This window comes from Lathyrus oleraceus, chromosome 2 (genome assembly GCF_024323335.1).
Source record: "Lathyrus oleraceus cultivar Zhongwan6 chromosome 2, CAAS_Psat_ZW6_1.0, whole genome shotgun sequence".
Classification (NCBI taxonomy): Eukaryota; Viridiplantae; Streptophyta; class Magnoliopsida; order Fabales; family Fabaceae; genus Lathyrus; species Lathyrus oleraceus.
In genome coordinates, this window is record NC_066580.1 from 393,303,526 (window position 1) to 393,329,577 (window position 26,052).

The window sequence follows — 26,052 nt, forward strand, 5'->3', positions numbered from 1 at the left end:
GGCCACCATCCACTGTTCAATGGCTGATTTGACTGTTTTGACCTAGCTTGCTTCATCTGCAAGTAACATGGTTAGATGACAATATTTTTGTACCTTTGGTTAATAGATAGATGGAAAGCAATGATATACAAATGCAAAACATGTTTGGTGATCAAGAACCACACTCACAAGATAACCCACCCACTAGGAGGGAAGCAAAGGTGCACAAAGATCCTTGAGGCAATGATATGGTATGATATGATGCCATGAGGGATCTTAGGGACAAAATTGGGGTCTTACAGTTACCCCTGTTGAAGTGCGGATGTATGTATGATACCCGTGCAAAGCAAATGGGAGCATCTCATGCCAATGCTTATATGTTACAACCATCTTATGAATGATATTCTTAATGTTCTTATTTGCAGCTTCAACAGCCTCATTCATCTTAGGTTTGTAGGGAGAAGAATTATGATGCACAATCTTGAAGTCCTTGCAAAGAGCTTCCACCATATTGTTGTTCAAGTTCGATCCATTATCAGTAATGATCTTACTTGGCACACCATAATGGCATATGATCTGATTCTTGATAAACCTTACAACAACTTGCTTGGTTACATTCGCATACGATGCCTCTTCAACCCATTTTGTGAAGTAGTCAATAGCCACCAAAATGAAACGATGTCCATTCGACGTTTTGGGCTCGATCATGCCAATCATATAAATTCCCTACATGGAGAAGAGCCATGGAGAGGAAATGATGTTCAACAGTGTCGGAGGAACATGAATCTTATCTGCATAAATTTGACACTTGTGGCATTTCTTCTCAAACTTGCAACAATCAGATTCCATTGTCAGCCAATAGTAACCTGCTCGCAACATCTTCTTCGTCATTGCATGTCCATTGGAATGAGTACCAAAGGAACCTTCATGGACTTCATTCATTAATAGGTCTGCTTCGTGTCTATCCACACATCTGAGCAAAACCATATCTAAGTTTCTCTTGTACAATACATCACCATTCAGGTAAAATTTGCCGGCTAATCTTCTCAAAGTCTTCTTGTCTTTCAAAGATTCCCCAGCACGGGTAAATTTAACTTTGTAGGAAACATTTGATGTCGAAATACCATGGTTTCTCATCTTTGATTTCTTCAACAACAAATAAATGAGCTGGCCTATCAAGACACATTACAGTCAAGTTGGGAACCTCATTCCAATACTTCACTACAATCATTGAAGCCAACGTTGCAAGAGCATCTGCCATCCGGTTTTCATCTCGAGGGATATGAGGAAACTCAACCTTTGTAATGAAAGTTGAAATCCTCCTCGCATAGTCTTTATATGCTATCAAACCGGGTTGATTCGTCTCCCATTCACCTTTGATTTGATTCACAACCAAAGATGAATCTCCATAGACGTCCAAGTACTTGATTCTGAAATCAATGGCCTCTTCAAGCCCGATAATGCAAGCCTCATATTCTGCCATATTATTTGTACACTTGAAAGTAAATATAGCTGTAAATGGAAAATACGTGCCTTAAGGATTAAAAATTACTTCCCCAATGCCATTACCATACTGATTAACAACTCCATCAAATACCATGCCCAAACGGGAACTAGGCTCTGTCCCTTCTTCAAGAAATGGTTCATCACAATCTTTCATTTTCAAGTACAAGATCTCTTCGTCAGGAGAATCATATTGCACTGACTAATAATCTTCAATTGGTTGGTAAGCCAAATGGGCAGCCAAGACACTACCTTTGATTGACTTCTGAGATCGGTATTCAATATCATACTCTGATAACAACATCTGCCAATGGGCAATCCTCCCAGTTAAAGCAGGATTCTCAAAAATATACTTGATTGGATCCATTTTGGATATCAACCAAGTGGTATGATTCAACATATATTGACGCAGACGCTTAGCCGCCCTAGCCAATGCGCAATAAGTCTTCTCTAGCATAGAATACTGAGTTTCACAATCGATGAACTTCATACTGAGGTAGTAAATAGCATATTCTTTCTTTCCAGTTTCGTCTTGCTGACCTAGAACATAACCCATACTATCTTCAAGCACAGTCAAATACATGATCAACGGTCTTCCTTCCACATGCGGAGACAGAATCTCGAGGTTCAAGCAGATATTCCTTGATACTATCAAAAGCTTTCTGGAAGTCTTCGGTCCAATCACAAGATTGATCTTTCCGAAGAAGCTTGAATATAGGGGCACATGTTGCAGTCATGTGTGAAATGAATCTTGAGATACAATTCAAGCGACCGAGAAAACCTCTGACTTCCTTCTCAGTTTTGGGCGTATGCATCTCTTGTATTGCTTTGACCTTGGCAGGATCAACTTCAATACCCTTCTCGCTGACAATAAAGCCCAACAACTTACCAGAACGAACACCAAAAGTACACTTATTGGGATTCAAGTGGAGTTTATACTTCCTCAAATGCTGGAATAACTTCAATAAATGCTCAACATGTTCCTCTTCATCAATGGATTTAGCAATCATGTCGTCGACATAGACTTCAATCTCTTTATGCATCATATCATGAAAGAGAGTAATCATTGCTCTATGGTAAGTTTCACCAGCATTCTTTAAACCGAAAGGCATCACTCTATAACAGAATGTTCCCCAGGGTGTAATGAATGTGGTCTTCTCCATATCTTCGGGTGCCATCTTGATCTGATTATATTCGGAAAATCTCTCCATAAACGAAAAGACTTTGAATATAGTTGTGTTGTCTACAAACATATAAATGTGTGGCAGAGGAAAATCATCTTTCAGACTAGCTTTATTCAAATCTCTATAATCAACGCACATACAGACTTTTCCGTCCTTCTTCAGAACATGCACAATATTCGCCACCCACTGCAGATACTCAGCGATCACAAGGAAACCAACATCAATTTGCTTTTGCACTTCTTCTTTGGTCTTCACTGCCATATCAGGTTGAGTTCTCCTCAACTTTTGCTTGACTGGCGGGAATTCTGGCTTTAACGGTAATCTATGCTCTATAATCTCGGAATCCAACCCAGGCATGTCTTGATAAGACCAAGCAAACATATCTGAATACTCTCGGAGAAGATCAACCAAACCATTCTTAACATCAGGACACAGTCGAGACCCAATCTTGACTTCCTTCACATCATTCTCGAAACCCAAGTTGACTAACTCAATCTATTATTCGAAGGGTTGAATGTCTTTTCCTTCATGCTCAAGAAGACGAGACAATTCATCACTTACTTCTTCATCACTTTCCTCCTCAGCCTCGAACACAGGGCAATCAAAATTTGGAGAAGGAGAAGGATCATTGTATTCAATGGGGTTAGAAACCAACCTGCATAATGATTTGATATTTGATTTTGGAGAAGTGAATTGTGACCAAATATTATGCAGATGGACAATTATATTATTTATTTATGTTTTTTTTATTACCATTTTCAGAATAAAACAAAAAATAAAACATTATAGATGTGGATGAATAAAATTATATTTTATTGATGATCAAATTTGAAAATGCCCAAACAATGTTCCCTTCTCCCTTAGGCATAAGAGAAGGATTTTCAAAAACAAAATAAAAGTAATTACTTATATCGATGCATAATAACAGGAATGACAACAGCAGTCAGTTTGTTGCAAGCTTTTCCATGCGTCACAAAATTGGTGTAGTCTTCATCTTCATCACCCTCTAGCACCACAGCTAAGTGTTGTTCATTACCATGAATGAACCCTCCGCTACGGAAACTGGGTTGCGCATCTTCAGATCTAATCACAGATGAACCTTATTGGAAACCCAAACTGGCCCTGCTCTTGTTGTCGGAGACCTCTACCATCTGTCCCCACTGATCAGACTGACCCTCTTCAACAATCTTCTTTGCATCTTTGATGAGGACATGGGTGCCCCAACTCTCTTTTCTTCAGCAATAGATAAGGCTTGGAATGGAGTTTCAACCTCTTCCTCAACTTCTACGTTAGATAAATATGACAAGTGGTTGACCAACAACGCCTTCTCCCCACCAACAATAACCAGCTTACCATTCTCGACAAATCTGAACTTCTGGTGCAATGTCGAAGTAACGGCTCTTGCCTCTTGAATCCATGGCCTTCCCAACAAGCAGCTATAGGCCGGGTGGATATCCATTACTTGAAAAGTAATATGAAAATCACTCGGACCTATCTTCACTAGAAGGTCCACTTCACCGATCAAAGTCTTGCGCGAACCATCAAAAGCTTTGACGATCACGCCACTATATCTCATAGGTGCTCCTTGGTATGACAACCTGGAAAGAGTTGACTTCGGAAGTACATTCGACGAAGACCCGGTGTCTACCAATACATTGGAGATAGCATCATCTTTGCAATTCATCAAAATGTGCAGATCCAAATTATGATTTTTGCCCTCCTCGAGGAGTTCTTCATCATAGAAATTGAGATTATTGCAGGAAGTGATGTTAGCTACAATATGATCAAACTGATCCACCATAACATCATGTTCCACGTAAGCTTGCTCTAGAACTTTCTACAGTGCTTCTCTGTGCGCTTCTGAATTCGTTAACACAGACAGTATTGAAATCTTGGAGGGAGTTTGGAGCAGCTACTCCACCATATTGAACTCATTTTTCTTGATCAATCTGAGCACCTCATTACCATCGCTAGGCTTCAAACTGCTGGATTCACCAGACTAGCAATTTAGAGCGTTAACAGGATCTACCATAGGTATATCAACCTTGTTGCTAATAGACAAATCCTCCACATTCTTTGGAAACACCGGCCCAAAGACACGACCACTACGGGTCACCTTAGTAACATCAGTTATGCTCACAACAAAATTGGTCATAGGCAAAGGAACCTCTTGACCATTATCCAACATAGTAGCATTGTACTGATATGGGACAGTCTTATCGGATGCATACGGGACACGGCCCGCTAACCATATAACTAATGGTGATACCGATCTATTGTTGACGTTGTTACTGCAACTGTTGTCGTACTGAATCACCACTCTCTCAAGAGTTTTGAAAACTGGGACTATTACGTTGACATCGTCGTCTACATGACGGGACTGAACAATCTGAACCAAATCTTCATCCATCAACCTATGGATGTATCTCTTTACAACCATACAACCTCTGGGATTGACACTGCAAATAGCACAACAATCATGGTCATGCTCACAATCGCTAACCAAGCAAATATCCCTATGCATCCACACCAAGGACCTTCTAATTAAGCGTACATTAAATACCTTGAACTCACCAGGACAGCCGTCCACCATATTAACAGATGAATTCCCATGGGCAGGTAGTGGATTAGCTTTAACGTTTGGCGCACGGTCCTCAAAGGACACCATTCCACTCTTTACCAGCTTTTGGACTTCATATTTGAGGGGGTAACAATTCTCAATATCATGACCGGGAGCTCCTTGGTGAAAGGCATAACGGAGTTCCGATTTGTACCACCATAGAAGTGGTTTAGGTATTTGCGGTGGGTTTCTTGGTTGCAACAGGTTCTTGAGAACCAAGGATGGATACAATTCTGCGTACGCCATAGGGATTGGGTCGAAAGAGACATTCTTCCTCTCAAAATTTGGTTTTTGTTGAAGATGATTGTTGGTATTGTTGTAGGTGTTTGTTCGTTGTGGTGGCGGTTATTGTTGACGTTGTTGTTGTTGAATTGGGGTTGACTGATTGGTTGAAAATACTAGGATCATAGATGATACTTGATGATGATGTTGACGGGGTGGTTGACTTCTTCTTACATGAGACCTCCTCTGCCTCCCAACAGACACTACATTAGTCTCTGCTTCCTTCTTCTTACCAAAACTATTACCATACCTCTTGCTGGATGACGCTTCCTCTTTAGATAACCATCCTTCTTGGACACCTTCTTCTAGCCTCATCCCCATGTTTACCATCTCGGTAAAATCACTAGGGGCACTGGCAATCATCCGCTCATAATAAAATGAGCTCAGGGTCTTGAGAAATTTTTTGGTCATCTCCTTCTCTTCCAAAGGAGGGGTAATCTGAGCAGTAAGCTCGCTCCATCTTTGCACATACTCTTTAAACGTCTTTGTTTCCTTCTGAGACAACGACCTCAACTGGTCCCTATCTGGAGCCATATCAACATTATATTTGTATTGTTTAACAAATGCTTCGCCCAAATCAATGAACATGCGGATACTTGTGATATCCAATCCCATGTACCACCTCTGAGCGACACCGGTCAAGCTGTCTTGAAAATAATGGATCAATAACTTATCATTATCGGTTTGAGTAGACATTTTTCCCGCGTACATGACGACTTGACTGAGTGGATAGGTATTCCTCTTGTACTTTTAAAAGTCATACACTTTGAACTTCACCGGGATCTTCACATTTAGAACCAAACAAAGTTCCGCAACACTCTTTCCAAACAGATCCTTACCCCTAAAAGTTTTCAATTCCTTACGTAACTCAAGGAATTGGTCCTTCATCTCATCCATCTTCTCATACACATCAGGGCCCTTAGACGACTCAGAATGATAGATGATGTCTTCCACACGGGGCAATGTCTGTAACACAGGCGGTGGCACAGACATGACCAGGCTAGATGTCGGCATGGAAGCAAAGGTAGGCGCAAAACCTTCAGGCACAAAATTAGGCGGCATTCCCCACGGGAATTCGGCAGGCATGTTGGGTGCAAAGTGAGCACCAGTTGCAGGAACGGTAGAGGTAGCAACCTCGGAAATAACAGTCCTCTGAGGAGGAGGAGTTGCTGGCGTTGGAGAAGATTAGCTCTGAGCGGCTAACACTGACTCCATCATGGCTGTCAGACAGGCAATCTCGTCATTCAAGTCTCTGTTCTCTTGCTCTAGATGCTCCATAATCTTTGAGTGATTGGCGCGAGTATTGTATCAATGGGTTAGCTTGGCTGAAGCACAACATAAATACCAATAAGACATCTAGCGAAAGAGAAACCTTCTTATGCAAATGATGCATGAAATGCAATGCTTGATTGTTTTTATTTTCAAGGAACTTACTATATTATTTGCAAATATATATATATATTATATATATATATATATATATATATATATATATATATATATATATATATATATATACAACAATAATTGCAACAATTTGATAAGACCATAAAAATCTCTTTTATTTATATAATTGGAAGGATTAGACTGAGTACAATTTCAGAAACCAAATGAAAATACAAGAGAAAAGGAGACTAGCCATCCTAAAGATCCCTAACAACAACATCAGAATATCTGGCTGCAGGCGCGTACTTCCTTCGATTGTGTTGGATCTCGGTCTCAAAAGAAGCCTTCATATGAGTCTTCTCGAGGACAAGCTGGTCAACAATCTTCTTCTAAGCAACGGAAGGCTGAGGCATACTAGAGGAAGATGAAACATATGGTTCTCTCTGTCTCTTTGTTACTAGGTCTTCAAGTAGCTCAATAAGTGCATCTTTGTGTTTCAACTCAAGTTGCAACTCTTCATGCTTTCTGCTCAAAGCATGGAAACACTCTTCCCACATATCCTTCTCTTGCATCTTTCAACTTCTCGACATCTTGGTTAGGGAGATTTAATGGCTCAACCACAACCATAGACATATGTCTCTCACAAACATAAGGCATCTTTAATTCCAAAGCTCTCTTCTTCACCCAAAGAGCGTAAGCTTCCAAACCTACACAAATGCACGGACCAAGCTCGGATCTTCCCTTCCTATGCACATTATGCCAAGCATGCATAATATTCTACTTCAAATGTTGGGGATCTTTACCCTCTTGATAGAAAAGACCTTCTAACAAAGTGTTATTAGGTTTGTCTCTCAAGGGGAACCTAAGTTTACGACGAGCCAAAGAAGGATTGTAGTTGATTCCTCCTTGTATACCAATGAGAGGCACATTAGAGAATTCACCACAACAATCAATAATCTCCAAACTACTTAATGAAGGATCATACCAAACTATATCATCATTAGTGAGAGACATAAGTGTCTGAGACCATCGTAGACATTGTTTGTTCTCCACAAAAGCAGGCGTCTGAGGCAAGTGCGAAATAAACCACTTGTACAGAAGAGGAACACAAAACACAATCATTCCACCACCTTTAAAATTCCTTAGATGCAAAGAGAAATACATATCTCCTAACAAAGTAGGCACAAGATTCCCAATCAAGAATATTCTAATGGCGTTAGCATCAATAAAACCATCAACGTTAGGGAACAAGGCTAAACCATAAATGAGCAACATAGAGATAGCCTCAAAAGCATCCACACTACCGGCTTGAACAAAGGCAGTAGCTTCCTTGATGAGGAACTCAGAAGTCAACCCAAATAAACCTCCTTTCTTCACCCAATGAGCCTCTATCTCAGACTTCTTCAAGTGAAGGGCTTCAACAATAAGATGAGATATGGGAATCTCTTCCAATTCACTAAAAGGCACTTTGTTAGAAACAGGTATTCCCAAGAGATGGGCATACTCCTCCAACGTAGGCACAAGCTGATAATCAGGAAAAGAGAAGCAACGATATAGAGGGTCATAAAATTGAACCAATACACTCAGAAGTCCTTCAACCACATCAGTAGATAAAATAGACATAAGCTTCCCATGACGTTGCTTGAAGTACAAGGGATCTAATACAAAAAGAGGCTAGCCTCCTTAACTCTTCCATGTCTGGACATCTAAAACTATACTTCTTAGTGTTCCTTCATCCATAATCCATGTCTTGGAAATATTTGCAAATAAGTCCTCAGTTCCTTGAAATTTTTGTGTGATGAATGTTATGATGCTCATGAATGTATGAATGCAACAATCACAAATAAGGGATCACACACAAGGCAAACAGACAAAGGTCAAGGGATGAATCAAGTCATTGTCAAGATCAATCATCCATTTTGGTGGATTATGGTTTACACCTTATCAACACCCAAGTTCCATTGATATTGACAAGACTTGATTGGATCAACCAAGAATCAAGGGTTTGTTGTGAGTCACAAGCATGGAGTCTGGGTAAGAACCATCCCAAAAGAGTGAACTAAGGATAAAAACATGTAGATCATGTTCTAAAAAGTTCCCAGAGTCTTAATTCCATCTATCGGATATTACATGTTAGGACGACTGACACATCAACCCATAATATTCTCAAGAGAAACTCGTGTGAGTGTAGTATCATGTAACAATTGTTGTCAAGTCTACACTTGAATAGTCTTTGCACTACGTCCTAAATAGGACAAGAAGGGTTAAATGCTCTAAGGTCCTTAGCTTCTCGAACCCCAAATTAGAGATAGTAATGCCTAACCACAAATAACTTATGTGGCATTCCCAACTCCAAAAGGGTCTCCACTATGTAGATGGGTCTCAAGCCAACTTGTTAAGGACTACTCCACATAAGTCAAACATGACTATACCATCCTCCTATCTTAATTGCACTCAAGTTTGGGTTAGAACTTATCTTATCACTCAGAGATCACCAAGCACAACAAGCTAATTATATCATTCAATAAAATATAGATAAATCAAATATACAATTATATACACACAAAAAAGTAGGCTAAACCCACTAGAGTCTACTCCCCAGCAGAGTCGCCACTTAATTTCTGTAGCGGTAAATTCGTGACCACAAGCTATGGATAAGCCAGACATCAATTAAACCAGAGAATACAGGTAAAATGCTAGAGATTACAGATAAGGGGGTTAGTTACACAGAGGGAAGGTGTTAGCATCCAAAGAGTTTTAGGTACTCCTAGGAGCCCTTTTTTGGGTGCATATGTATTTTTGTACAAAATGATGTTTGCAAATAAATAGAATGTGGGGATGAGAAAAGAATTCATTAATTATATTTTTGTGATTTACAAGACCTTCAGACTCGTAGTTCGTGGTATCAATTTCAAAGTGAGTGCATTTCTTTTAACAAAACTTTAAATTTACCAAAGGCACAAGAGAAATAAAATGATTTGGATGAGTTTTAGTTCTTTTTGTCTTTTAAAAATTTTAAGTCAAGTATGGTTAAGTTTATTTAAGAAAAGAAGTTTTAAAATGCAATGGCATAAGGCCAAAGTTTCTAATTTGCAATATGGTCTAAGTTTAGAAAACAATCACAAACAAAGAATATTTTAAAAGGAGGGAGAGATTTTGAAATTAAAGAAGTGGGGAGGAGATTAAGAGACTAATCATAAGCATAAATTTAAAAGTTGAGAGTTGAAAAGATCTGACCAATGGGCTGCAATCTAAAAGACAAGAATGTCATATAGAAACCCAAATTCCCTTGGACTTTAGAGTCAAGCAATAATAAATATACAAATAGAAAGTTGAAGAGCAAGACATCAAATAAAGATAGCCACATCCAAGCTTAAGAATCCCATGATCTTCTTCAACATTTCCCATGTATCAGATGGCTTCAAAGATGGAATTAGTTGCAGGTTCAAAATAACAGCTTCACAATGATCATGTTGCAGATGAACTCAAATGGATCTTCAATATTGTATCAGATTGGTTTCATGAAAGTTGGCATTGGCCAAGTCCTTTGCATAGGGAAAGTTTCCTAAATTGTAAGTCCAATAGTCTCATGCCAAACCAACAGTCCACAAAAAAAATTTTTTATAGGTTTTTTGTTCTTATTATGTACATTAAGGTTAAAAGACCATACAAATACACAAGTATATATAAACATAATATATCACAAATATGGTCCAAGTGGACAAAGGGAAAATGACAATAAAGTAAACAATTTGAATGGTATGAATAATGGCAAATGGATAAAGCTTAAAAAATTAAAGTGCATCAAAAGTAAATGAATTGAAATTAAATGTTAGTTATTAGTTGATTAGAAGTTAGTATTGCTTTTACTTTCTTTTTTTTGTTTAAGTCATTCTTTGATGAACACTCAACCAACTTATCACAAGAATGGATCCTTGAACCAAGACATCTTTCAAATGAAGGAAAAAAGGCCAAGTTTCCACACAATACAATGAAAGAGGGGAGACTTATAATCTCACTAACTAGAATGCTAGGCCTTATGTGTCACAAATTTAGCGCTATGTTAAGCAATCGTAATTGGACTTATGTAGAAGTCACAACTATTTAAGGTTGGGCAATATAATTTTGGTGTTAATACATGTTAGACACATGTATGATGAACTATACTCATAAAACATGCCTCACACAAAAAAGAATATGCAAATTTGGGGATCTAATCTCATCCATACTTATGTTGATTTTGCAATCAACTAGCCTTAGGATATAGAGATATCATAGGTCCATGACATGAATGGATAAGTAAGGAGAATGAGATGAAGAGGGAGGGGGAGTAGATTCAACACAAATTGGTCAAAGGAGGACTTTTTACCAAATTAAGATCATTCATTCATTTTGGGAGATGGAATGTACATTCCATCAATCCCCTAAATCTAATAATCTTAACCTAGCAAAGTCAAATCAACCTTGACCAAGGCCCAACAACACAAGTCAAACTCACAAAGTCAATTAAAATGGCTCCACACAATTAATTTGGCATTTGAAAAATTAAAAATAATAAAAATATGCATTAAATTAAATTATGGTTTGTCAATTTCCTAAAACCTCATCAAAACACCAAATAAATCGCCATGAGATTTATCATAGGTCAAACAAGGTCAAAGGATCTTAGAGAAAAAAAATCAGAATTTTTGGAAACTTAAAAGTATTTTTAAACAATTAAAAATATTCACAAAATCAATTAAATCATGAAAAATATTAATAATCATTCAAAAAATAATTTTAATTCAGAAAATGAAAATATATTTTATTTAAAAAAATTTGGTGAAACTCTCATATTTTTTGGGTCAATATTAAATTTAATATGAATTAATGAAAATGAAAAAAATAAAATGAAAATAAATTAATCTGAGAAAACGTGGATCACTTGATCTCCCTTATTAATTGAGGTGGCAGATCAAGTGGATGAAAACATGTGTTCCATCGTGTAAACGAGTCAGCGTGCCACACAGTTGGTAATCAAAAGGAACGCTCATGATTAAAATAAATTGAACTGATCATGTGGCTCTGGACCATGCTACCTCATTGCCAGAGCAAAGCGTCGGTCGTCTTCTCAAGTTACCTTGGCCGGACTGGTCCACTCATAATCATCACAAAAATGAAAAAGAAGGACATGATTTTAAAATAAAAATGGCACTGATCACGAATTTGACCTCAATTCATCCTAACTCCAAGTATATTGAGAGATACATGGAGTTGAAATTTGAGGTACATGAACTGAGTTGCTTCGATTTGACCTCAAAGTAACTCAATCTTCTTGCCCACATTGGTAGGACTTCAGACAACCAAGGATCCAAGAGAGTTAATGCGAATTGAGGGAGAATCGAATAGAAGAAAAAATCTGGAAAATACCTTCAATGATGTGTAGAACTTGATCTCTCTTGCTTCATTTCTTATTCGATCTTGCTCTGAAAGCTTGCAGAAGTGGCTTATGATTGAAATAAAGCTTTGGATCCTGGAGTTTTTGAATCTCCAAACAGTGAGATTCAAACTCAATTTTCAAATGAAAATTCTCAGGTTTTCCTTTCAAATGTGAGGGTTTCAAGTGTGGGAGGCAAAGTTGGCGCACAAGGGTCCTCATTTATGATGCTAGAGGCTCTTATTTATAGCAAATTCAAGTGTTATTTACACCTTCAAAATGTTTCCAAATTTGGAAATTGAGTGATGCATGCTTGCATGGGTGTGTACAGGCCCATGAAGCTACTCAGTTAAGTCCATAATTACATTTAATTGAGTCTGAAAGTGAATATGAATGCAAGGCAAAAGTGTGCAGCTGTTTGAAGCTTGATCCTTGCTAAATGACGTAGCCATGTTCAGACCATGTGCAGAACACTCAAACCTTGTCCAAAATGAATGAAATTGGACTATTTGGAAAGGTTAGATCAAAATAAATAACTCTTATGTTGAACACTTTTCCATTTGAAGCTTGTTCCATGATAAATTTTGAGGTGGAAGTTTGAAAATTTCAACATGTCAAAAGAAAATTCTAAGTGTCAAGCCATATGTTCATTTATTCCACCTTAGATAACTTTTATTTTGAGCTTCAAATGAGAAACGTGTATTCATAAAAGTTGTAGCTCTTTCATAAACCTTCAAAATGGTCACAAATTTGACCTCATTTAGATTTGTGATGAATGAGTTACGCATTTTTAAAGTTGAGGAAAATCAATTTTTCAATGGTATTGGTCCAAAATGACCTATAATGTATCCTCATATCACATGCTCATAAAAGTTGATTTAGCTCTTCCTCCAAACATAAAAGTTGAATTAGAAACCTTGAATTTGATTATGAAACATGGAAATATTTCATATCATAAAAATTGAGCAAGTTATGGCCTTGGGAAGTTGACCTCCAAATTAGGGTTTAGACAAAATGACCTATAATCCTTCAACATAAAAAATGACTTTCCAAGAAAAACTAGGTCTAGTCCTCAACATGAAAGTTGTTTGGAATGTCATATATAGTAAATTTGCTCTTGGAATCATTTCCATATGATGAAAAGTATAGGAGGGAGGGTCTAGGGAACCCCAGTTTTGATCAGATGAATTCCTCTGGTCAACTACCATTAACCACCTTGCAAACTTGCAAATATCTTGACTTCTTGGACTAATGGGAGATCATATATGCATAAGATGATGAAATTTGAAGTTTCCCTTGTAATATATGATCAATTGGTGAAGATGCTTGGTGGAGAAGTTACACAAGATACCCAGGTGAACTAAGGTTTCCAAGGCAAACCAATTCCAAACTCTTGAAGAATTCTTGATCAAAATAACATACAGAGATCATGGAGACTCATATATGATGCCTAGAGCCATTGTGGATAATTTCTTGGTTGATATCTTAGCAATGAGGGTCTTAAACCCTAGATGTGTGCTTGATAGATCAAAGGTGATCAAGTGCTCTACCTACAGGAGAGTTAGACAAATGCAAAGACATATGTTTGGTATTTTTGGTTAGTAAAGATGACAAAATACAAAGTATGATACAATCTCATAGTGCTTGGTGATCTCTCCCAAAACAAACCCAATGGATGAGGGGTAAGGAGGATGCCAAGGTATGATCCCAATGCTAATGCATATGATGAGATAACATGAGCGATCTTAGGGTCAAAATTGGGGTCTTACAGCTCCTCATCAAGGAAGCTACTGCCTTTTCTCAAGCCGGTAGTGTGGATGCTTTTGAAGCTATATTTGTGTTGCTCATCTATGGATTAGCTTTGTCCCTAACATTGACGATTTTGTTGATGTTAACACCATTAGAATTTTCTTGATTGGGAATCCTATGCCTACTCTGTTAGGAGATATGTACATCTCTTTGCATCTAAGGAATTCTAATGGTGATTGAAGGATTGTGTTTTGTGTTCCTCTTCTGTATAAGTGGTTTTTGCAATTTCATCAGATACCTACATTTGTGGAGAACAAACAGTGTCTATGATGGTCTCAGAGACTTATGTCTCTCACTAATCATGATATAGTTTGGTATGATTATTCATTGGGTAGCTTGGAGATTATTGATTGTTGTGGTGAATTCTCTAATGTGCCCCTTATTGGTACACAAGGAGGAATCAACTACAACCCTGATTTGGCTCGTCGTCAACTTGGGTTCCCCTTGAGAGACAAACCTAATAACACTCTGTTAGAAGGTCTTTTCTATCAAGAGGGTAAAGATCCCCAACATTTGAAGTAGGATATTTTGCATGCTTGGCATAATGTGCATAGGAAAGGAAGATCCGAGCTTGGTCTGCGCAACTGTGTAGCTTTGGAAGCTTACACTCTTTCGATGATGAAGAGAGATTTGGAGTTGAAGATGTTGTATGCTTGTGAGAGACCTATGTCTATGGTTGTGGTTGAGCCATTAACTCTCCCTAGCCAAGATGTAGAGTAGTTGGAAGACGCACTTTCCGAGATGAAGTAAGAAAAGGATATGTGGGAAGAGTGTTTCCATGCTTTGAGTAGAAAGCATGAGGATTTGCAGCTTGAGTCTAAGAATAAAGATGCACTTATTGAGCTTCTTGAAGACTGAGTAATGAAGAGACAGAGAGAACCAGGGATTTCATCTTCTTCTAGTATGCCTCAGCCTTCCGTTGTTTGGAATAAGATTGTTGATCAGTTAGTCCTTGAGAAGACTCAAATGAAGACTTCTTTGGAGTCAGAGATTCGACGCATATGAAGGAAGTACGCGCCTACAGCCAGATCTGCTGATGTTGTTATTAGGGATCCTTAGGATGACTAGTTTCCTTTCCTATTGTATTTTGTATTTTGGTTTCTGAAATTGTATTAAGTGTAATCCTTCCAATTATATGAATAAAAGAGATTTTTTTATGGTCATATCAAATTGTTGCAATTGTTGGTATAAACATATATATTTGCAAGTGAAATAGTAAGTTCCTTGAAAATAAAAACAAATCAAGCATTGCATTTCATGTATCATTTGCATAACAGGTTTCTCTTTCGCCAAGATGACTCATCGATACAATACCCGCACCAATCACTAAAGAATCATGGAACACCTAGAGCAAGAGAATAGAGACTTGAAGGACGAGATCGCCCGCCTGACTGCCATGATTGAGTCATTGTTAGCTGCTCATAACCAATCTTCTCCAACGCCTGCAACTCCTCCTCCTCAGAGGACTGTCATTTCCGAGGTTACTACCTCTACCATTCCTGCTATCGCTGCTCACTTTGCTCCTACCATGCCTTCCGGATTCCCATGGGGAATGCCGCCTAACATTGTACCCGAGTGTTTTGCGCCTACTTTTGCTTCCATGCCGGTATCTAGCCCCGTCATGTCTATGCCACCACCGGTTGTTCATACTTTGCCCCGAGCTGAAGACACCATCTATCATTCTGAGCCGTCTAAGGGTTTGTATGTTTATGAAAAGATGGACGAAATGAAAGACCAATTCCTTGAGTTGCGAAAGGAGTTGAATTACCTTGAGGGGTAAAGATCTATTTAGTAAGAGTTTTGCGGAACTTTTCTTGGTTCCAAATGTCAAAATCTCGATGAATTTCAAAGTCCTTGACTTTGAAAAGTATAAGGGGAATACTTGTCCGCTCAGTCATCTCGTCATGTACGCTAGAAAGATGTCGACACATACTGATAATGATCAGTTATTGATTCACTATTTCCAAGAGTGTCCGCACGTTCAACAATTTGGGTGAAGCCTTCATGAAGAAGTGCAAGTATAATGCGGACATGGCACCAAATAGAGATGAATTGAGATCGTTGTCTCAGAAGGGTAAAGAGACGTTCAAAGAGTACACTCAGTGATGGGAAGAGTTTGCCGCTCATATTACCCCTCCTTTGGAAGAGAAGGAGATGGCCACGATTTTCCTCAAGACCCTGAGCTCATTTTACTATGAGCGGATGATTGCTAGTGCCCCCAGTGATTTTACCGAAATGGTAAACATGGGGATGAGGCTAGAAGAAGGTGTCTGAGAAGGACACTTATCTAAAGAGGAGGTTTCATATAACAAGACGTATGGCAGTGGGTTTTCCAAGAAGAAATAGAACGAGACTAATGCAGTGTCTGTTGGGAGGCAGAGGAGGCCTCATGTAAGAAGAAGTCAACAACCCCGTCAACACCATCTGTAATTCCGGTATTTTCTAACAATCAGTCAACACCAATTCAACAACAACGTCAACAACCGCCACCACAACGAACAAACACCTACAACAACAACAATACCAACAATCATCAACAACAACAAAACTTTGAGAGGAAGAATGTCTCTTTTGACCCAATTCTTATGACTTATGCTGAATTGTATCCATCATTGGTTCTCAAGAACCTTTTGCAACCAAGAAATCCCCCTCAAATCCCTAAACCACTTCCATGGTGGTACAAACTGGAACTCCGTTGTTCCTTTCACCAAGGAGCTCCCGGTCATGATATTGAGAATTGATACCCCTTGATGTATGAAGTCCAAAAGCTGGTTAAGAATGGAATGGTGTCCTTTGAGGACCGTGCGCCGAATGTCAAAGCTAACCCACTACCTACTCATGGTAATTCATCTATCAATATGGTGGATGGTTGTCCTGGAGAGTTCAAGGTATTTGATGTCCACTTTATTAGAAGGTCCTTGGTGACGATGTACAAGGATATATATTTGTAAAGCGATTGTGAGCATGACCATGATGGTTGTGCAATTTGTAGTGTCAATCCTCGAGGTTGTATGGTTGTGAAGAGAGACATCCAGAGGTTAATGGATGAATGTATGATTCAAATTCTCTAGTCTCGTCACGTGGATGACGATGTGAATGTAATAGTTCTGGTATTCAAGACACTAGAGAGAGTGGTGATTCAATTCAATGGCAATAGTAGTAACAATGTCAGCAACATATTGGTATCGTCGTTGGTTATACGGTTAACGGATCCCGTCCCGTATGCATCCGATAAGGATGTCCCATATTAGTACAATGCTACCATGTTAGAGAATGGTCAAGAGGTTCCTTTGCCTACGACCAGTTCAATTGTGAGTATAGATGATGTTACTAAGGTGACCCGTACTGGTCGTGTCTTTGGGCCGGTGTTTCCTAAGAATATGGAAGATATATATATATTAATAAGAAGGTTGATGTGGCTGTAGTAGATCCTGTTAGCATTCCAAAGTGTCATTATGGTGAATCCAGCGGTTTGAAGCCTAACGAGGACGATGAGGTACTCTGATTAATCAAGAAAAGCGAGTTTAATATGGTGGAGCAGCTGCTCCAGACTCCTTCCAAGATTTAAGTGTTGTCTCTGCTTATGAATTCTGAAGCGCACAGAGAAGCACTACAGAAGGTATTAGGGAGAGCGTATGTGGAACATGATGTTATGGTGGATCAATTCGATCATATTATGGCTAACATAACTTCCTGTAATAATCTTAGCTTCTGTGATGAAGAACTCCTCGAGGAGGGTAGAAATCATAACTTGGCATTGCACATTTCAATGAATTTGAAGGAGGATGCTCTGTCAAATATGTTGGTTGAAACCAGATCTTCTTTGAATGTACTCCCAAAGTCTACTCTATCAAGGTTGTCTTATCAAGGAGCTCCTATGACATATAGTGGTATGATCGTCAAAGCTTTTGATGCCTCACGCAAGACTGTAATCGGTGAAGTGGACCTTCATGTGAAGATAGGTCAGAGTGATTTCCAAGTTACTTTACAAGTAACGGATATCCACCCGGACTATAGTTTTTTGTTAAGAAGGCCATGGATACACGAAGCTGGAGCCATTACGTCAATGTTACATCAAAAGTTAAAGTTTGTCAAGAATGGAAAGCTTGTTATTATCAGTGGGGAGAAGGCTTTGTTTGTAAACCACCTATCGTCTTTCTCTTACATAGAAGCTGAGGATGAGGTTAGAACTCCGTTCCAAGCTCTATCTATTGCTGAGGAAAAGAGAGTTGGGGAACCCATGTCCTCCTTCAATGACACTCAAAAGATTGTTTAAGACAATATTTCTGATCAGTGGGGCCGGATGGTAGAGGTCACTCAAAACAAGAGTAGCGCCAGTTTGGGATTCTGACGAGGTTCATCTGAGATTAGAGTTGAAGATGCGTAACTCAATTTCTTTAGCGGAGGGTTCATTCATGGTAATGAACAAAACTTAGCTTCCATGATCGAGGGTGATGAAGAGGAAGACTGCACCAATTTTGTGACGCATGGAAAAGCTTGCAACAATTGGACTGTTGTTGATGTTCCTATTATTATGCATCGTACTAAGTAATTGCTTTTACTATTCTTGAAAATCCTTCTCCTATGCCTAAGGTAGAAGTTAAAATTGTTGGCATTTTCAAATTTGATCATTAATAAAATATAATTCTATTCATCCACATCTATGATGTTTTCTTTTTACTTTTTGCTTTTCTAAAAAATGGTAATAAAAAAAACATAAATAAATAAATATAATTGTCCATCTGCATAATATTTGGTCACAATTCACTTCTCTAAAATCGAAATATCAAATTATTATGCAGGTTGGTTTCTAAACCCATTGAATACAATGATCCTACTCCTTCGCCAAATTTTGAATTCCCTATGTTTGAGGCCGAGGAAGGAAGTGAAGAAGAAGTATCAGATGAATTATCTCATCTTCTTGAGCACGAGGAAAAAGCCATTCAGCCATTCGAATAGCAGATTGAACTAGTCAACTTGGGTTCTGAGGATGATGTGAAGGAAGTAAAGATTGGGTCTCGATTGTGCCCAAAAGTGAAGAAGGGGTTGATTGATCTTCTCCGAAAATATTCAAATATATTTTCTTGGTCCTATCAAGACATACATGGGTTAGATTCTGAGATTGTTGAGCAAATATTGTCGTTGAATCCAGAATTCCCCCAGTTAAGAAGAAGTTGAGGAGGACTCATCCTGATATAGCAGTGAAGACCATAGAAGAAGTGCAAAATCAGATTGATGGCGGTTTCCTTGTGACGGCCGAGTATCCGCAGTGGGTGGCCAATATTGTGCCTATTCCGAAGAAGGATGAAAAAGTCCGTATGTGCGGTGATTATAGAGATTTGAATAAAGCCAGGCCGAAAGATGATTTCTCTCTACCACACGTTGATATGTTGGTAGTCAATACGACTAAATTCAAAGTATTTTCGTTTATGGACGGATTTTTCGGATATGATCAGATCAAGATGGCACCCAAAGATATGGAGAAGACCATATTCATTACACCCTAGGGAACATTTTGTTATAGAGTGATGCCTTTCAGTTTAAAGAATGATGGTGCAACTTACCAGAGAGCAATGACTACTCTTTTTCACGATATGATGCATAAAGAGATTGTGGTCTACGTTGATAATATGATTGTTAAGTCTATTGATGAAGAGGAACATGTTGAACATTTGTTGAAGTTATTCCAGCATTTGAGGAAGTAAAAACTCCACTTGAATCCCAATAAGTGTACTTTTGGTGTTCATTCTAGTAAGTTGTTGGGCTTTATTGTCAGCGAGAAAGGTAATGAAGTTGATCTTGCCAAGGTCAAAGCGATACAAGAGATGCCTGCGCCCAAAACTGAGAAGCAAGTCAAAGGTTTTCTCGACCGCTTGAATTATATCTCAAGATTCATCTCACACATGACTGCCACATATGCGCCTATATTCAAGCTTCTTCGGAAAGATCAGTCTTGTGATTGGACCGAAGACTGCCAGAAAGCTTTTAATAGTATCAAGGAATATCTGCTTGAGCCTTCGATCCTGTGTCTGCCTGTTGAAGGAAGACCGTTGATCATGTATTTGACTGTGCTTGATGAGAGTATGGTTTGTGTTCTTGGTCAGCAAGACGAAACTGGAAAGAACGAATATGCTCTATACTACCTTGGTAAAAAGTTCACCAATTGTGAGACTCGGTATTCTATGCTAGAAAATACTTGTTGTGCATTGGCTTGGGCTGCTAAGCGTTTGCGTCAATATATGTTGAATCATACTACTTGGTTGATATCCAAAATGGATCCAATCAAGTATATTTTTAAGAAACCTGCTTTAACTGGGATGATTTCCCGTTGGCAGATGTTGTTATTAGAATATGATATTGAATATCGATCCCAAAAAGCAATTAAAGGTAGTGTCTTGGCTGACTATTTGGCTCACCAACCGATTGAAGATTATCAGTCAGTGCAATATGATTTCTCTGATGAAGAGATCTTGTACTTGAAAATGAAAGATTGTGATGAACCATTGCTTGAAGAAGGGCCAGAACCTGGTTCCCGTTGGGGCATGGTATTTGATGGAGTTGTTAATCAATATGGTAATGGCATTGGGGCAGTGATCATTACTCCTCAAAGCGCACATTTTCCGTTTACAACTAGATTGACTTTCAAGTGTACGAATAATATGGCTGAGTATGAAGCTTGCGTTGTGGGGCTTGAAGAGGCCATTGATCTTAGAATCAAGTATTTGGACATCTATGCAGATTCAACATTGGTTGTGAATCAGATCAAAGGTGAATGGGAGACGAACTAACCCGGTTTTATACCATATAGAGATTATGCGAGGAGGATTTCAACTTTCTTTACAAAGTTTGAGTTTCATCATATCCCTCTAGATGAAAACCGGATGGCAGATGCTCTTGCAATGTTGGCTTCAATGATCATAGTAAAATATTGGAATGAGGTTCCCAATTTGACTGTGATTCGTGTTGTTAGGCCAGCTCATGTATTTGTTGTTGAAGAGATCAAAGAAGAGAAGCCATGGTATTTTGATATCAAATGTTTCCTCCATATTCAGATTTACCCGCCTGGGGCAACTTTGAATGATAAGAAGACTTTGAGAAGATTAGCCGGCAACTTCTACCTGAATGGTGATGTATTGTACAAGAGAAACTTCGATATGGTTCTACTCAGATGCGTGGATAGACACGAAACAAACTTATCGATGACTGAAGTCCATGAAGGTTCCTTTGGTACTCATTCCTATGGACATGCAATGGCGAAGAAGATGTTGCGAGTAGGTTACTATTGACTGACAATGGAATCTGACTGTTGCGAGTTGGTGAAGAAATGCCACAAGTGTCAAATCTATGCCTATAAAATTCATGTTCCTCTGACACTATTGAAAGTCATTTCCTCTCCATGGCCCTTCTCCATGTGGGGAAACGTTATGATTGGCATGATTTAGCCCAAAGCGTCGAATGGACATCGTTTCATTTTGGTGGCTATTGAATACTTCACAAAATGGGTTGAAGCGGCATCGTATGCGAATGTGATCAAGCCAGTTATTGTAAGGTTTATCAAGAATCAGATCATATGTCGATATGGTGTGCCAAGTAAGATCATTACTGATAATGGATCGAACTTGAACGATAATATGATGGAAGCTCTTTGCAAGTGTAAGACCCCAATTTTGTGCCTAAGATCCCTCATGGCATCATAACATTGCATTTGCAAAGCCTCAAGGATCATGTGCATCTTGGTTCCCTTTTGCCTTTGGGTGGGACTCCCTTGTGAGTGGTTTGAGATCACCAAGCATTTTTGAATTGTATATTATTGCTTTTCTCATTTTTTGTTTACTAACCAAAAGCACAAAAATATGTCACTAACATTTCTTGAGTAATCACAAGGTCAAGAGCTTCAAGGAGATCCTTTGTGCAAAGATATGGCCAAGAGAAGATGAAAGCAAACATGGTAATGGTTCTTAAAGCTCTCATCCATCAAATATGCCTCCCTAGTGTCTCAATTCATCATTTTGATCAAAGCAAGTCAAGGGGTTTGAAGTTTGTTTCTCAAGGAAACCCTAATTCATCTGTGTACCAAGTGTGCCTTGCTCATGAAGCAACCTTAGCCCATGTTCAAATAAAATCAAGGGAAGTCCTTTAATTCATCATTTCATGCATATTTGGACTTATTTGAGTGTCCTCAATCATCAATTCATTAAGATATGAGTTATGGACTTGATAAGTTGATCAGTCAATTCATCTTACTATTTTGAAATGCACTGAGACCTAACTTTTTATGTGTTGGTCAAATGGAGATGATCCCAAAAAAAAATGTTCTTAAGGACAATATGAACAACTTTCATGTTCATCAAAAATTGATTTGAATCTTGGAAGGTCATCATCCATTCCAAGACATTATAGGTCATTTTGACCGAAACCCTAATTTTGGGTCAACTTCCCAAGAACATAACTCATTCATCTTTTATGATTTTGAGGTGGTATCAAATGCATTGGAAATTTTAAGATATCTACTTCAAATGTTATGTTGAACAAAATTTCATAATCTCAAGGGAAATACATGTGATAATACAAAACATTATAGGTCACTTTCGACCAAATGCATTGTAAGGCAAAATGGTCCAACTTCAAGTGCCCATAACGCTTTCATAAAAAACCCAAATGATGCAACATTTAATTCCATTTTGATTGTCTCAAGAATATCTACAACTTTTATGTTGAAGGTTTTTCCATTTGAGGCTTGCATCATCAAAACAGAAGGGCTTGAACATTGGCCAAATTTGGAAACTTCACTTTTGCATGTTTTGCACCATACACTTTAAACTCAAAATACACTAATTTCCACATTCCAAATGAGCTTTGGTCCAACATAACATTTGTTCCTTATGTCAAGACCTTTCCAACCATTACCCACATGCCTATGTTTCAATTTTTCAAGTGGCATTTTCGAAGAGGGGAAGATTTTGGTGCAATTATGGAAACTTGTTTGAAACTCATTGCACACTCCAAACCAATTGCATGTACACGTCCAAACCATCTCACATTCATTTCAGCTTGCATTTGCAATGGATTTTGGACCTCACATGCGCCTGTACAGGCCCATGCATGGAGGACCCAATTCACATGCACACGAGTTTGATCATGCATTGCATCAACTCTTGCTATAAATACATTTGCTTGCTTCACTTGAGAATCGACCTAAAGGCGCCTGATATGCTGCACAACTGAATCCATAGCCATTACCAAAGGAACTAGTTCACATTTCATAAAATTTTCAGATCTAAAATTCAACTGAATTTGGTTGAATCTTTAGATCTAAAGTTCCTAGACCTTCATCATATGATCCATTAAACTTCTGTTTTGCAAAAGGAAGCAAGGAAGGCAGCTCAAATCTTCACAATCCAAAGGTGATCATCAACTGGTTTTTTTTCGAAACTCATTAATCTTTGATCCATTTGCCTGGCTATTGTGTTGTCTGAAGTCCTCTCATTAGAGGCATTTGAATTGTGCTTTTAATTTTGCAAAATCATCAAGTTCAGTTTGAACTCCATTATTTTCCTCTTCTGATTTATCTTCCCATGGAGATCTAGAAGGAAAACCAATGGTACAGGGGTGATGTACATCACCCCAACTTTCCAATGATATGAGGATCGCTTTATTTGGTTAAGTTTTTATTGTCTGCAATTCTGGCCGGAAACTGTGATGTTCACCGGAGAAGACGGTGGTTTCCACCACCGTCCCCACGTGGATGAGTTTCAACCTTTGGATCAAGCTTCCCAGATCTAATCTTGGCCATTGCGTGTTATGACTTTTTTTAATTTAGCATGTGACGCGTTTGACTCAAGCCTTTGGTACGCGCGCGCTTCAGGACCATCATATTGGCCACGTCAATTAATGAATGTGATCCAACGCTTCCTGATTTTTGCTATTTTCTAATTTCTGTTTTTATTTTCTTTAATTCCATTTTATTTTAAAAATTCATAACTTCTTCATTTTAATTCCAAAAAATATGGGACCAATTGCATTATTTATCTTTTTTATTCTAGTTTCTAAAAATGATTTTTAATATTTTTTATTTTCTCATTTGATATTTTTTGTGAATTTTCTCTTTTCTGGTTATTTTTAATTCATTTTAAATAGTTTTTGATATTCAAAAAATACAAAAATATTTTCCTAACCTGTTTGAATGATGATGGATCTATGAAAAATATTCTCATCAATTTTTTAATTGATTTGAGATTTATTTGAGATTTTAGTTCAATTAGGTTATTTTTATTCATTTTTAATTGATTAAAAATAGTTTCTGACTTTTAAAAAATGCTAAAAAAATTTGTCAAACTTTGTTTGACCTTGTTGAACTTAGGATAAATCACTTGGACTTTTCAAAGTTGATTTGACGTGATTTTGAAGTTATTGGAACTTGGTTCACTAATCAAGACTTCTAACTTGTGTTGTTGCCTACATTATTATTGATCGGCCTCAGATAGTTGTGACTTCTACATAAGTCTAATTACGATTGCTTAACATAGCGCTAAATTTGCCTTACGGCTCACTAACTACTAACTATTAACCATTAACATTTACTTTTTGCACTTTACATTTATGCAATTTATCATTCTTATACATATTATTCATTTGCTTTTTCCTTTGCTCATTGGAGCACATGTTTATGTTAATGCCATTTGCCTTTTGCTCACTTGAGCATATAATTGTGTATATATCATTTGTGCTTGTGTTTGTCTGTTTGTTTTGAACAAAAATACAAAAGAATTGGACAAAATGGACTTAGATATTAGGACTTTACCCAAGCTAATGGAATTTGAAGAGCAACTAGGCCTCATGCTTTTAGAGTGCTTAAAGCTTGAAGATGAACTTTGAAAGGACCAAATTCTAAACTCCTCTTGTTCATTCCTTGTTTGTTCCCATAGAACTTTTTGATGTGTGTTTTCTTGTGCTAGGGATTCTAACTTGAGCCTAATTGAGGAACCATTGCCATGAGCTTCTAAGAGAGAGGGATCCAAGATACCTTGAGGAGCTCTCCTAAGAATTCATTGATTGTTGATTGCTTGAGTTTATGCTTATGTGATTGCTTATTCCAAAGGATGGGAGCTACTTGGATCATCAATATGATCTCAAGAGAGGAACTCCATTTGTGGTCTTGTTCTCTTCTCCCTTACCTCTTGCATGCTTAGGACTTTAGCCTTTCTTCTTCTTCACCCCACTCTAACCCAAGCCAAAACTTTTGTGCAAACATTTAACACTTGTTTTCAACATTAGAAACCTAAGCCTTATGCTTTTGATTTTCAAACTTTCTTTTCATAGCACTTACTTTGAATTGAACTTCTAAGTCAACTTTGACCATATTTTGTAAATACTTTTCATTTGTAAATACAACCCATTCAAATACTTTTTGTGGTTTCAATGGCCATTTCCTTAATCAAATTTTTCATAACCTTTAGCTATTAGGTTTGAGTTATCCTTGAGGTAGATGTAATACTCACTTATATCCTTAGTGATGGACAATGAGTCTTCCATGCTTATTATAGGGTTAACCCCTCACTAGCATGTTGAAGTTATCCTCACATGGTGGATTTGTGGTTTTAGGTTGAGTTTTCTCCCTTGGATAACAAAAGACCTTAAGGCTTTTGGACCAATTAATTCACCAACTCATTTTGAGATTTTTACCCCGAACTACGAGGTTTTGATCCTAATCTTTTAAAGATGGTATGTAGGTAATGGGTTTATCCATCCAAACACAAAATATAAATAAAGTTGTATATTCTTTTCCCATCTCTTCAATCATGTTTGCACAAATAAATTTTCACAAAATACCAACCTTACAACAAGTATGAAAAGGGCTCCGTAGGAGTACCTAG